Source organism: Convolutriloba macropyga, chromosome 10 (assembly GCF_964194025.1).
Source record: "Convolutriloba macropyga chromosome 10, txConMacr16.3, whole genome shotgun sequence".
In the NCBI taxonomy this organism is placed as follows: Eukaryota; Metazoa; Xenacoelomorpha; order Acoela; family Convolutidae; genus Convolutriloba; species Convolutriloba macropyga.
Genome location: NC_134477.1, coordinates 59,972,690 through 59,986,394, shown reverse-complemented (window position 1 = coordinate 59,986,394; position 13,705 = coordinate 59,972,690).

The window sequence follows — 13,705 nt, the reverse complement described above, 5'->3', positions numbered from 1 at the left end:
AGTGAGAAAAGTGCAAAAAAAGTGAGAAAAGAAAGTGAGAAAAAAAGTGAGAAAAGTAAGTGAGAAAAAAAAGTGAGAAAGAAAGTAAGAAAAGAAAGTGAGAAAGAAAATGAGAAAAGAAAGTGAGAAAAGAAAATGAGAAAAGAAAGTGAGAAAAGAAAGTGAGAAAAGAAAGTGAGAAAAGAAAGTGAGAAAAGAATGTGAGAAATGAAAGTGAGAAAAGAAAGAGAGAAAGTGAGAGAAGAAAGTGAGAAAAGTGAGAAAGTGAGAAAAGAGAGAAAAGAAAGTGAGAAGAGAAAGTGAGAAAAGGTGAGTGATAAAAGTGAGTGAGAAAAGAAAGTGAGAAAAGAAAGAGAGAAAGTGAGAGAAGAAAGTGAGAAAAGAAAGTGAGAAAAGAAAGTGAGAAAAGAAAGTGACAAAAGAAAGTGAGAAAGAAAATAAGAAAAGAAAGTTAGAAAAGAAAGTGAGAAAAGAAAGTGAGAAAAGAAAGTGAGAAAAGAATGTGAGAAAAGAAAGTGAGAAAAGAAAGAGAGAAAGTGAGAGAAGAAAGTGAGAAAAGTGAGAAAGTGAGAAAAGAGAGAAAAGAAAGTGAGAAAAGAAAGTGAGAAAAGAAAGTGAGAAAAGAAAGTGAGAAAAAGTGGGTGATAAAAGTGAGTGAGAAAAGAAAGTGAGAAAAGAAAGAGAGAAAGTGAGAGAAGAAAGTGAGAAAAAAGTGAGAAAAGAAAGTGACAAAAGAAAGTGAGAAAAGTGCGAAAAAAATTGAGAAAAGAAAGTGAGAAAAGAAAGTGAGAAAAGAAAGTGAGAAAGTGAGAGCAGAAAGTGAGAAAAGAAAGTGAGAAAAGAAAGTGAGAAAGTGAGAGAAGAAAGTGAGGAAAGAAAGTGAGAAAAGAAAGTGAGGAAAGAAAGTGAGAAAAGAAAGAGAGAAAGTGAGAGAAGAAAGTGAGGAAAGAAAGTGAGAAAAGAAAGTGAGGAAAGAAAGTGAGAAAAGAAAGAGAGAAAGTGAGAGAAGAAAGTGATAAAAGAAAGTGACAAAAGAAAGTGAGAAAACTGCGAAAAAAAGAGAGAAAAGAAAGTAAGAAAAAAGTGAGAAAAGTAAGTGAGAGAAAAAGTGAGAAAGAAAGTAAGAAAAGAAAGTGAGAAAGAAAGTAAGAAAAGAAAGTAAGAAAAAAAAGTGAGAAAAGAAAGTGAGAAAGAAAGTGAGAAAAGAAAGTGAGAAAAGAAAGTGAGAAAAGAAAGTGACAAAAGAAAGTGAGAAAGAAAATAAGAAAAGAAAGTGAGAAAAGAAAGTGAGAAAAGAAAGTGAGAAAAGAAAGTGAGAAAAGAATGTGAGAAAAGAAAGTGAGAAAAGAAAGAGAGAAAGTGAGAGAAGAAAGTGAAGAAAAGTGAGAAAGTGAGAAAAGAGAGAAAAGAAAGTGAGAAAAGAAAGTGAGAAAAGAAAGTGAGAAAAAGTGGGTGATAAAAGTGAGTGAGAAAAGAAAGTGAGAAAAGAAAGAGAGAAAGTGAGAGAAGAAAGTGAGAAAAGAAAGTGACAAAAGAAAGTGAGAAAAGTGCGAAAAAAATTGAGAAAAGAAAGTGAGAAAAGAAAGTGAGAAAGTGAGAGAAGAAAGTGAGGAAAGAAAGTGAGGAAAGAAAGTGAGAAAAGAAAGAGAGAAAGTGAGAGAAGAAAGTGAGGAAAGAAAGTGAGAAAAGAAAGTGAGGAAAGAAAGTGAGAAAAGAAAGAGAGAAAGTGAGAGAAGAAAGTGATAAAAGAAAGTGACAAAAGAAAGTGGGAAAACTGCGAAAAAAAGAGAGAAAAGAAAGTAAGAAAAAAGTGAGAAAAGTAAGTGAGAGAAAAAGTGAGAAAGAAAGTAAGAAAAGAAAGTGAGAAAGAAAGTAAGAAAAGAAAGTAAGAAAAGAAAGTGAGAAAAGAAAGTGAGAAAGAAAGTGAGAAAAGAAAGTGAGAAAAGAAAGTGAGAAAAGAAAGTGAGAAAGAAAGTGAGAAAGCGAGAAAAGAAAGTGAGAGAAGAAAGTGAGAGAAGAAAGTGAGAAAAAAAAGTGAGAAAAGAAAGTGACAAAAGAAAGTGAGAAAACTGCGAAAAAAAGAGAGAAAAGAAAGTGAGAAAAAAAGTGAGAAAAGTAAGTGAGAGAAAAAGTGAGAAAGAAAGTAAGAAAAAGTGAGATAGAAAGTAAGAAAAGAAAGTGAGAAAAGAAAGTGAGAAAGAAAGTGAGAAAAGAAAGTGAGAAAAGAAAGTGAGAAAAGAAAGTGAGAAAAGAAAGTGAGAAAAGAAAGTGAGAAAGAAAGTGAGAAAGCGAGAAAAGAAAGTGAGAGAAGAAAGTGAGAGAAGAAAGTGCGAAAAAAAGAGAGAAAAGAAAGTGAGAAAAAAAGTGAGAAAAGTAAGTGAGAAAAAAAGTGAGAAATGTAAGTGAGAAAAAAAGTGAGAAAGAAAGTAAGAAAAGAAAGTGAGAAAAGAAAGTGAGAAAGAAAGTGAGAAAAGAAAGTGAGAAAAGAATGTGAGAAAAAAAGTGAGAAGAGAAAGTGAGAAAAAGTGAGAAAAGATAGTGAGAAAAGATAGTGGGAGAAAAAAAGTGGCAGAAGAAAGTGGGAGCAGAAAGTGAGGAAAAAAGTGAGAAAAGAAAGTGAGAAAAGATAGTGAGAAAAGAAAGTGAGAAAAGAAAGTGAAAAAGAAAGTGAGAAAAGAAAGTGAGAAAAGAAAGTGAGAAAAGAAAGTGAGAAAGAAAGTGAGAAAGCGAGAAAAGAAAGTGAGAGAAGAAAGTGAGAGAAGAAAGTGAGAAAAAAAAGTGAGAAAAGAAAGTGACAAAAGAAAGTGAGAAAACTGCGAAAAAAAGAGAGAAAAGAAAGTGAGAAAAAAAGTGAGAAAAGTAAGTGAGAGAAAAAGTGAGAAAGAAAGTAAGAAAAGAAAGTGAGAAAGAAAGTAAGAAAAGAAAGTAAGAAAAGAAAGTGAGAAAAGAAAGTGAGAAAGAAAGTGAGAAAAGAAAGTGAGAAAAGAAAGTGAGAAAAGAAAGTGAGAAAGAAAGTGAGAAAGCGAGAAAAGAAAGTGAGAGAAGAAAGTGAGAGAAGAAAGTGAGAAAAAAAAGTGAGAAAAGAAAGTGACAAAAGAAAGTGAGAAAACTGCGAAAAAAAGAGAGAAAAGAAAGTGAGAAAAAAAGTGAGAAAAGTAAGTGAGAGAAAAAGTGAGAAAGAAAGTAAGAAAAAGTGAGATAGAAAGTAAGAAAAGAAAGTGAGAAAAGAAAGTGAGAAAGAAAGTGAGAAAAGAAAGTGAGAAAAGAAAGTGAGAAAAGAAAGTGAGAAAAGAAAGTGAGAAAAGAAAGTGAGAAAGAAAGTGAGAAAGCGAGAAAAGAAAGTGAGAGAAGAAAGTGAGAGAAGAAAGTGCGAAAAAAAGAGAGAAAAGAAAGTGAGAAAAAAAGTGAGAAAAGTAAGTGAGAAAAAAAGTGAGAAATGTAAGTGAGAAAAAAAGTGAGAAAGAAAGTAAGAAAAGAAAGTGAGAAAAGAAAGTGAGAAAGAAAGTGAGAAAAGAAAGTGAGAAAAGAATGTGAGAAAAAAAGTGAGAAGAGAAAGTGAGAAAAAGTGAGAAAAGATAGTGAGAAAAGATAGTGGGAGAAAAAAAGTGGCAGAAGAAAGTGGGAGCAGAAAGTGAGGAAAAAAGTGAGAAAAGAAAGTGAGAAAAGATAGTGAGAAAAGAAAGTGAGAAAAGAAAGTGAAAAAAGAAAGTGTGAAAAGAAAGTGAGAAAAGAATGTGAGAAAAGAAAGTGAGAAAAGAAAGGAGAAAGTGAGAGAAGAAAGTGAGAAAAGTGAGAAAGTGAGAAAGTGAGAAAAGAAAGTGAGAAAACAAAGTGAGAAAAGAAAGTGAGAAAAGTAAGTGAGAAAAAAAGTGAGAAAAAAAGTGAGAGAAGTAAGTGAGAAAAAAAGTGAGAAAGAAAGTAAGAAAAGAAAGTGAGAAAGAAAGTAAGAAAAGAAAGTGAGAAAAGAAAGTGAGAAAGAAAGTGAGAAAGAAAGTGAGAAAAGAAAGTGAGAAAAGAAAGTGAGAAAAGAAAGTGAGAAAGGAAAGTGAGAAAGAAAGTGAGAAAAGAAAGTGAGAAAAGAAAGTGAGAAAAGAAAGTGAGAAAAGAAAGTGAGAAAAGAATGTGAGAAAAGAAAGAGAGAAAGTGAGAGAAGAAAGTGAGAAAAGTGAGAAAGTGAGAAAAGAAAGTGAGAAAAGAAAGTGAGAAAAGAAAGTGAGAAGATAAAGTGAGAAAAAGTGAGTGATAAAAGTGAGTGAGAAAAGAAAGTGAGAAAAGAAAGTGAGAAAAGAAAGCGAGAAAGTGAGAGAAGAAAGTGAGAAAAAAAGTGAGAAAAGAAAGTGAGAAAAAAGTGAGAAAAGTAAGTGAGAAAAAAAGTGAGAAAAGTAAGTGAGAAAAAAAGTGAGAAAGAAAGTAAGAAAAGAAAGTGAGAAAGAAAGTAAGAAAAGAAAGTGAGAAAAGAAAGTGAGAAAGAAAATGAGAAAGAAAGTGAGAAAAGAAAGTGAGAAAAGAAAGTGAGAAAAGAAAGTGAGAAAAGAAAGTGAGAAAAGAAAGTGAGAAAAGAAAGTGAGAAAAGAAAGTGAGAAAAGAAAGTGAGAAGATAAAGTGAGAAAAAGTGAGTGATAAAAGTGAGTGAGAAAAGAAAGTGAGAAAAGAAAGTGAGAAAAGAAAGCGAGAAAGTGAGAGAAGAAAGTGAGAAAAGAAAGTGAGAAAAGAAAGTGACAAAAGAAAGTGAGAAAAGTGCGAAAAAAATTGAGAAAAGAAAGTGAGAAAAGAAAGTGAGAAAAGAAAGAGAGAAAATGAGAGAAGAAAGTGAGAAAAGAAAGTGAGGAAAGAAAGTGAGAAAAGAAAGAGAGAAAGTGAGAGAAGAAAGTGAGAAAAGAAAGTGAGAAAAGAAAGTGAGAAAAGTGCGAAAAAAAGAGAAAAGAAAGTGAGAAAAAAAGTGAGAACGAAAGTAAGAAAAGAAAGTGAGAAAAGAAAGTGAGAAAGAAAGTGAGAAAAGAAAGTGAGAAAAGAAAGTGAGAAAAGAAAGTGAGAAAAGAAAGTGAGAAAAGAAAATGAGAAAAGAAAGTGAGAAAAGAAAGAGAGAAAGTGAGAGAAGAAAGTGGGAAAAGAAAATGACAAAAGAAAGTGAGAAAATTGCGAAAAAAGTGAGAAAAGAAAGTGAGAAATAAATGATAAAAGTGAGTGAGAAAAGAAAGTGAGAAAAGAAAGTGAGAAAAGTGCGAAAAAAATTGAGAAAAGAAAGTGAGAAAAGAAAGTGAGAAAAGAAAGTGAGAAAAGAAAGAGAGAAAATGAGAGAAGAAAGTGAGAAAAGAAAGTGAGAAAAGAAAGTGAGAAAAGAAAGTGAGGAAAGAAAGTGAGAAAAGAAAGAGAGAAAGTGAGAGAAGAAAGTGAGAAAAGAAAGTGAGAAAAAAAGTGAGAAAAGTGCGAAAAAAAGAGAGAAAAGAAAGTGGGAAAAAAAGTGAGAAAGAAAGTAAGAAAAGAAAGTAAGAAAAGAAAGTGAGAAAGAAAGTGAGAAAAGAAAGTGAGAAAAGAAAGTGAGAAAAGAAAGTGAGAAAAGAAAATGAGAAAAGAAAGTGAGAAAAGAAAGTGAGAAAAGAAAGAGAGAAAGTGAGAGAAGAAAGTGAGAAAAGAAAGTGACAAAAGAAAGTGAGAAAAGTGCGAAAAAAGTGAGAAAAGAAAGTGAGAAAAAATGATTAAAGTGAGTGAGAAAAGAAAGTGAGAAAAGAAAGCGAGAAAAGTGAGAAAAAAAGGGAGAAAAGAAAGTGAGAAAAGAAGGTGAGAAAAGAAAGTGAGAAAAGAAAGTGAGAAAAGAAAGTGAGAAAAAAGGGAGGAAAAAATGAGAAAATAAAATGAGAAAAGAAAGTGAGAAAAGAGAGAAAAGAAAGTGAGAAAAGAAAGTGAGAAAAGAAAGTGAAAAATGAAAGTGGGAAAAGAAAGTGAGAAAAAAAGTGAGAAAAAAAAGTGAGAAAAGAAAGTGAGAGATAAAATTGAGTGATAAAAGTGAGTGAGAAAAGAAAGTGAGAAAAGAAAGCGAGAAAAGTGAGAAAAAAAGGGAGAAAAGAAAGTGAGAAAAGAAGGTGAGAAAAGAAAGTGAGAAAAGAAAGTGAGAAAAGAAAGTGAGAAAAAAGGGAGGAAAAAATGAGAAAATAAAATGAGAAAAGAAAGTGAGAAAAGAGAGAAAAGAAAGTGAGAAAAGAAAGTGAGAAAAGAAAGTGAGAAAAGAAAGTGAAAAATGAAAGTGGGAAAAGAAAGTGAGAAAAAAAGTGAGAAAAGAAAGTGAGAAAAGAAAGTGAGAAAAGAAAGCGAGAAAGTGAGAGAAGAAAGTGAGAAAAGAAAGTGACAAAAGAAAGTGAGAAAAGTGCGAAAAAAATTGAGAAAAGAAAGTGAGAAAAGAAAGTGAGAAAAGAAAGTGAGAAAAGAAAGTGAGAAAAGAAAGAGAAAATGAGAGAAGAAAGTGAGAAAAGAAAGTGAGGAAAGAAAGTGAGAAAAGAAAGAGAGAAAGTGAGAGAAGAAAGTGAGAAAAGAAAGTGAGAAAAGAAAGTGAGAAAAGTGCGAAAAAAAGAGAGAAAAGAAAGTGAGAAAAAAAGTGAGAAAGAAAGCGAGAAAAGTGAGAAAAAAAGGGAGAAAAGAAAGTGAGAAAAGAAGGTGAGAAAAGAAAGTGAGAAAAGAGAGAAAAGAAAGTGAGAAAAAAAAAAGTGAGAAAAGAAAGTGAGAAAAGAAAGTGAAAAATGAAAGTGGGAAAAGAAAGTGAGAAAAAAAAGTGAGAAAAAAAAGTGAGAAAAAAACGTGAGAAAAGAAAGTGAGAGATAAAATTGAGTGATAAAAGTGAGTGAGAAAAGAAAGTGAGAAAAGAAAGTGAGAAAAGAAAGCGAGAAAGTGAGAGAAGAAAGTGAGAAAAGAAAGTGACAAAAGAAAGTGAGAAAAGTGCGAAAAAAATTGAGAAAAGAAAGTGAGAAAAGAAAGTGAGAAAAGAAAGTGAGAAAAGAAAGTGAGAAAAGAAAGAGAAAATGAGAGAAGAAAGTGAGGAAAGAAAGTGAGAAAAGAAAGTGAAAGAAAGTGAGAAAAGAAAGAGAGAAAGTGAGAGAAGAAAGTGAGAAAAGAAAGTGAGAAAAGTGCGAAAAAAAGAGAGAAAAGAAAGTGAGAAAAAAAGTGAGAAAGAAAGTAAGAAAAGAAAGTGAGAAAAGAAAGTGAGAAAGAAAGTGAGAAAAGAAAGTGAGAAAAGAAAGTGAGAAAAGAAAGTGAGAAAAGAAAGTGAGAAAAGAAAGTGAGAAAAGAAAGTGAGAAAAGAAAGTGAGAAAAGAAAGTGAGAAAAGAAAGAGAGAAAGTGAGAGAAGAAAGTGAGAAAAGAAAGTGACAAAAGAAAGTGAGAAAAGTGCGAAAAAAGTGAGAAAAGAAAGTGAGAAAAAAATGATAAAAGTGAGTGAGAAAAGAAAGCGAGAAAAGTGAGAAAAGAAAGTGAGAAAAAGAAAGTGAGGAAAGAAAGTGAGAAAAGAAAGAGAGAAAGTGAGAGAAGAAAGTGAGAAAAGAAAGTGAGAAAAGAAAGTGAGAAAAGTGCGAAAAAAAAGAGAGAAAAGAAAGTGAGAAAAAAAGTGAGAAAGAAAGTAAGAAAAGAAAGTGAGAAAAGAAAGTGAGAAAGAAAGTGAGAAAAGAAAGTGAGAAAAGAAAGTGAGAAAAGAAAGTGAGAAAAGAAAGTGAGAAAAGAAAGTGAGAAAAGAAAGTGAGAAAAGAAAGTGAGAAAAGAAAGTGAGAAAAGAAAGTGAGAAAAGAAAGTGAGAAAAGAAAGAGAGAAAGTGAGAGAAGAAAGTGAGAAAAGAAAGTGACAAAAGAAAGTGAGAAAAGTGCGAAAAAAGTGAGAAAAGAAAGTGAGAAAAAAATGATAAAAGTGAGTGAGAAAAGAAAGTGAGAAAAGAAAGTGAGAAAAAAAGTGAGAAAGAAAGTAAGAAAAGAAAGTGAGAAAAGAAAGTGAGAAAAGTGCGAAAAAAGTGAGAAAAGAAAGTGAGAAAAAAATGATAAAAGTGAGTGAGAAAAGAAAGTGAGAAAAGAAAGCGAGAAAAGTGAGAAAAGAAAGTGAGAAAAGAAAGTGAGGAAAGAAAGTGAGAAAAGAAAGAGAGAAAGTGAGAGAAGAAAGTGAGAAAAGAAAGTGAGAAAAGAAAGTGAGAAAAGTGCGAAAAAAAGAGAGAAAAGAAAGTGAGAAAAAAAGTGAGAAAGAAAGTAAGAAAAGAAAGTGAGAAAAGAAAGTGAGAAAGAAAGTGAGAAAAGAAAGTGAGAAAAGAAAGTGAGAAAAGAAAGTGAGAAAAGAAAGTGAGAAAAGAAAGTGAGAAAAGAAAGTGAGAAGAGAAAGAGAGAAAGTGAGAGAAGAAAGTGAGAAAAGAAAGTGACAAAAGAAAGTGAGAAAAGTGCGAAAAAAGTGAGAAAAGAAAGTGAGAAAAAAATGATAAAAGTGAGTGAGAAAAGAAAGTGAGAAAAGAAAGTGAGAAAAGAAAGTGAGAAAAAAAGTGAGAAAGAAAGTAAGAAAAGAAAGTGAGAAAAGAAAGTGAGAAAGAAAGTGAGAAAAGAAAGTGAGAAAAGAAAGTGAGAAAAGAAAGTGAGAAAAGAAAGTGAGAAAAGAAAGTGAGAAAAGAAAGTGAGAAAAGAAAGTGAGAAAAGAAAGAGAGAAAGTGAGAGAAGAAAGTGAGAAAAGAAAGTGACAAAAGAAAGTGAGAAAAGTGCGAAAAAAGTGAGAAAAGAAAGTGAGAAAAAAATGATAAAAGAAAGTGAGAAAAGAAGGTGAGAAAAGAAAGTGAGAAAAGAAAGTGAGAAAAGAAAGTGAGAAAAAAGGGAGGAAAAAATGAAAAAATAAAATGAGAAAAGAAAGTGAGAAAAGAGAGAAAAGAAAGTGAGAAAAGAAAGTGAGAAAAGAAAGTGAGAAAAGAAAGTGAGAAAAGAAAGTGAAAAATGAAAGTGAGAAAAGAAAGTGAGAAAAAAAGTGAGAAAAAAAAGTGAGAAAAGAAAGTGAGAAAAGAAAGTGATAAAAGTGAGTGAGAAAAGAAAGTGAGAAAAGAAAGAGAGAAAAGAAAGAGAGAAAAAGAAAGAGAGAAAAAGAGAGAAGAAAGTGAGAAAGGAAAGTGAGAAAATTAGAAGAGAAGAGTGCGAAAAAAAAGTGAGAAAAGAAAGTGAGAAAAGAAAGTAAGAAAAGAAAGTGAGAAAAGAAAGTGAGAAAAGTAAGTGAGAAAAAAGTGAGAAAAAAAGTGAGAAAAGAAAGTGAGAAAAGAATGTGAGAAAAGAAAGTGAAAAAAGTGAGAAAAGAAAGTGAGAAGAGAGTGAGAAAAGAAAGTGAGAAAAGAGAGGAAGAACAGAAAGTGAGAAAAGAAAGTGAGAAAGAAAGTGAGAAAGAAAGTGAGAAAGAAGGTGAGAAAGAAAGTGATAAAAGAAAGTGAGAAAAAAAGTGAGAGAAGAAAGTGAGAAAAGAAAGTGAGAAAAGAGATTGAGAAAAGAAAGTGAGAAAAGAAAGTGAGAAGAGAAAAAGAGAAAAGAAAGCGAGAAAAGAACGTGAGAATAGCAAGTGAGAAAAGAAAGTAAGAAAAGAAAGTGAGAAAAGAAAGTGAGAAAGAAACTGAGAAAGAAAGTGAGAAAAGAAAGTGAGAAAAGAAAGTGAGAAAAGAAAGTGAGAAAAGAAAGTGAGAAAAGAAAGTGAGAAAAGAAAGTGAGAAAAGAAAGTGAGAAAAGAAAGTGAGAAAAGAAAGTGAGAAAAGAATGTGAGAAAAGAAAGTGAGAAAAGAAAGAGAGAAAGTGAGAGAAGAAAGTGAGAAAAGTGAGAAAGTGAGAAAAGAAAGTGGGAAAAGAAAGTGAGAAAAGAAAGTGGGAAGAGAAAGTGAGAAAAAGTGAGTGATAAAAGTGAGTGAGAAAAGAAAGCGAGAAAAGAAAGCGAGAAAGTGAGAGAAGAAAGTGAGAAAAGAAAGTGAGAAATGAAAGTGACAAAAGAAAGTGAGAAAAGTGCGAAAAAAATTGAGAAAAGAAAGTGAGAAAAGAAAGTGAGAAAAGAAAGAGAGAAAATGAGAGAAGAAAGTGAGAAAAGAAAGTGAGAAAAGAAAGTGAGAAAAGAAAGTGAGAAAAGAAAGTGAGGAAAGAAAGTGAGAAAAAGAAAGTGAGAAAAGAAAGAGAGAAAGTGAGAGAAGAAAGAGAGAAAAGAAGGTGAGAAAAGAAAGTGAGAAAAGAAAGTGAGAAAAGTGCGAAAAAAAGAGAGAAAAGAAAATGAGAAAAAAAGTGAGAAAGAAAGTAAGAAAAGAAAGTGAGAAAAGAAAGTGAGAAAGAAAGTGAGAAAAGAAAGTGAGAAAAGAAAGTGAGAAAAGAAAGTGAGAAAAAAAAGTGAGAAAAGAAAATGAGAAAAGAAAGTGAGAAAAGAAAGTGAGAAAAGAAATAGAGAAAGTGAGAGAAGAAAGTGAGAAAAGAAAGTGAGAAAAGAAAGTGACAAAAGAAAGTGAGAAAAGTGCGAAAAAAGTGAGAAAAGAAAGTGAGAAGAAAATGATAAAAGTGAGTGAGAAAAGAAAGTGAGAAAAGAAAGCGAGAAAAGTGAGAAAAAAGGGAGAAAAGAAAGTGAGAAAAGAAAGTGAGAAAAGAAAGTGAGAAAAGAAAGTGAGAAAAAAAGTGAGAAAAAAGGGAGGAAAAAATAATAAATTAAAATGAGAAAAGAAAGTGAGAAAAAGAGAAAAGAAAGTGAGAAAAGAAAGTGAGAAAAGAAAGTGAGAAAAAAAGTGAGAAAAGAAAGTGAGAAAAGAAAGCGAGAAAAGAAAGTGAGAAAAGAAAGTGAGAAAAGAAAGTGATAAAAGTGAGTGAGAAAAGAAAGTGAGAAAAGAAAGAGAGAAAAGAAAGAGAGAAAAAGAGAGAAGAAATCGAGAAAGGAAAGTGAGAAAAGTAGAAAAGAGTGCGAAAAAAAAGTGAGAAAAGAAAGTGAGAAAAGAAAGTAAGAAAAGAAAGTGAGAAAAGTAAGTGAGAACAAAAGTGAGAAAAAAAGTGAGAAAAGAATGTGAGAAAAGAAAGTGAAAAAAGTGAGAAAAGAAAGTGAGAAGAGAGTGAGAAAAGAAAGTGAGAAAAGAAAGGAAGAAAAGAAAGTGAGAAAAGAAAGTGAGAAAGAAAGTGAGAAAGAAAGTGATAAAAGAAAGTGAGAAAAAAAAGTGAGAGAAGAAAGTGAGAAAAGAAAGTGAGAAAAGAGATTGAGAAAAGAAAGTGAGAAAAAAAAGTGAGAAGAGAAAGAGAAGAGAAAAAGAGAAAAGAAAAAGAGAAAAGAAAGCGAGAAAAAGCCAGTGAGAAAAGAAAGTGAGAAAAGAAAGTGAGAAAAGAACGTGAGAAAAAAAAGTGAGCAGAGAAAGTGAGAAGATAAAGTGAGAAAAGAAAGTGAGAAGAGAAAGTGAGAAAAGAAAGTGAGAAAAGAAAAAGAAAGTGAGAAAAGAAAGTGAGAAGAGAAAAAGAGAAAAGAAAAAGAGAAAAGAAAGCGAGAAAAGAACGTGAGAAAAGCAAGTGAGAAAAGAAAGTGAGAAAAGAAAGTGAGAAAAGAAAGTGAGAAAAGAACGTGAGAAAAAAAAGTGAGCAGAGAAAGTGAGAAGATAAAGTGAGAAAAGAAACTGAGAAGAGAAAGTGAGAAAAGAAAGTGAGAAAAGAAAAAAGAAAGTGAGAAAAGAAAGTGGGGAAAGTGAGCAAAAGAAGGTCTTTTTGATAGTTGCTCTCAATCTATCTATTTCGGGGCACTTTCTTAAGGCCCTTCTCAACTTCTGTCAGACTCTTGGCTTTTCGTTTTATAGACAGAATATTTTAATGCCGTCTGCAACCGCTCAACAGCAACCCATAATTTGTTGCTCAAATTTTTTTGATCTCAGCTTTAATGCTTTGCTGCAGTTCTTTTTATTGGTAAAGCATTCATTTCTGAAAGTTATCTTCAACGAAGAAAAGCGAAGAACGTTTCAGCCAAGAAAAGCGAAGAAGTTTTAGCAAAGAAAAGTCAGAAGGATAACTGAATTGCAGGATAAGAGTCTGAGAAAATGAAAAAAATCTGAGCAAAACCTCACAAACCTTTAGACCAGTTCAGACCTGCCCGCCCTAATTAATTTTAATCACCAATGGATGCTTACCAAATCGTTGGCCATCTGGGATATGCAAAAAGGAATGATAATATGTAAAAAAGAACAATCAGTATTGCATTAAAGCAACTCAATGTAACGGTTAACCTCAGTTAAATGTCAACAGCTCAAGGTCTCACACGCGTGCACGCAAACACACATACATACACACACACACGCGCGCGCGCAAACAGGTTCACACACAAACGCACAAGGATAAAATTCAGTGGTTGTACTCCAAGCCATGGTTAAAGTCAGTTAAATTTTATCAGTTGAAGGTCACAAACACACATACACACACACACACACAAACACAGTCACGTAGACGTAAGCGGTCAAGTTAAAAGAACGTTCGAAAACAAATCGAACGTTTGAAAAGCAAGCAAACGTTCGAAAACTAATCAAACGTTCGAAAACGAATTGAACGTACCAAAACCGAAAAGAGCAAAATGGTCATTTGAATGCCTACGTGCACACACACGCACACACACATACGCATGCACGCTCACGGACACACGCACGCACACAGAACACGCTGCATGTTTAAGGACCGTTAAAACATGTGAAGATTGGCGCTTAAAACATGGTGGTATAGGATGCATGCATTACGCTAGGCTGCATGTTTAAGGGACGCTAAAACATGTGAAGATAGGCGCTTAAACATGGTGGTATAGCACTCGAGTTAGAATTAATATATAGATTATTGATTGGCTGACCTCATTCAAGAAAATTGTCTTCAGAACTGAAAATTAGTTCTGAGTTTGATGAAGCGAAGTCCATTTGAAGGCCAGTAAAGTGCGTAAGCTCAGCTCTACCGAAAAATAGAAAGTTTTTTTCTAACTACTGTTATGTCATGAGAAACTTTGGAAAATTTTAACATCGTTTTCAAATAACTCACTAAATTATATTTTCTATTTGGTCATTAATTGATCTCCATCGAAGTTAGCAATTGGTCTTTTTTTTGCAAATTTTTGTTTCACAACTTTTGCACGCCTGAATTCTTGATTTTTGATTGTCAAATTGCTCTTGTACATATTCTCAATTCTTAAAGCAGCTTAACGTGGCTGGCGGCATCCTACCGGAAATGAATTAAAAATGCCCGAAATTGATTTCATTTTCAATTTATATCTTAACGTTGTAAAATAAGCTCTGTTAAATTTATTTTGTAAACATTTTAGGTACAGCCACTAACCCCGGCTGAGGTAGTTTTTTCAATTAATCCTCTCCCGCTGGTCGTTTGAGAGCCAATCGTCTGACGTCTGTTAAATTTTTGAATATTTTTTGAGAAGCTGTTTGCATCACGATTAATTATGTGTTGAGAGATATATTTGCCAATTTGCTTGCTATGGACCTGACTACATTACGTCTAATGCTTACTAGCTGAGGCATTTTTTAAGGCTGGCTAGGAAAGTCTACGCACAAACCGTGGTTGTCTGCGCTCAACGTTTATGCAGAAAAAATTTTAAGATTTAAGCAAGAAGTTTCATGAGAAGAAAGCAACAAGGTATCCATATAGTTACTTTATGTGTACAGTTTGTTGCTTATTTCTTTCGATTTGTTTTTGCTTTATTCTGAAAGGATTTTCGCATGCAGATATTTTGTCAATTATCTTT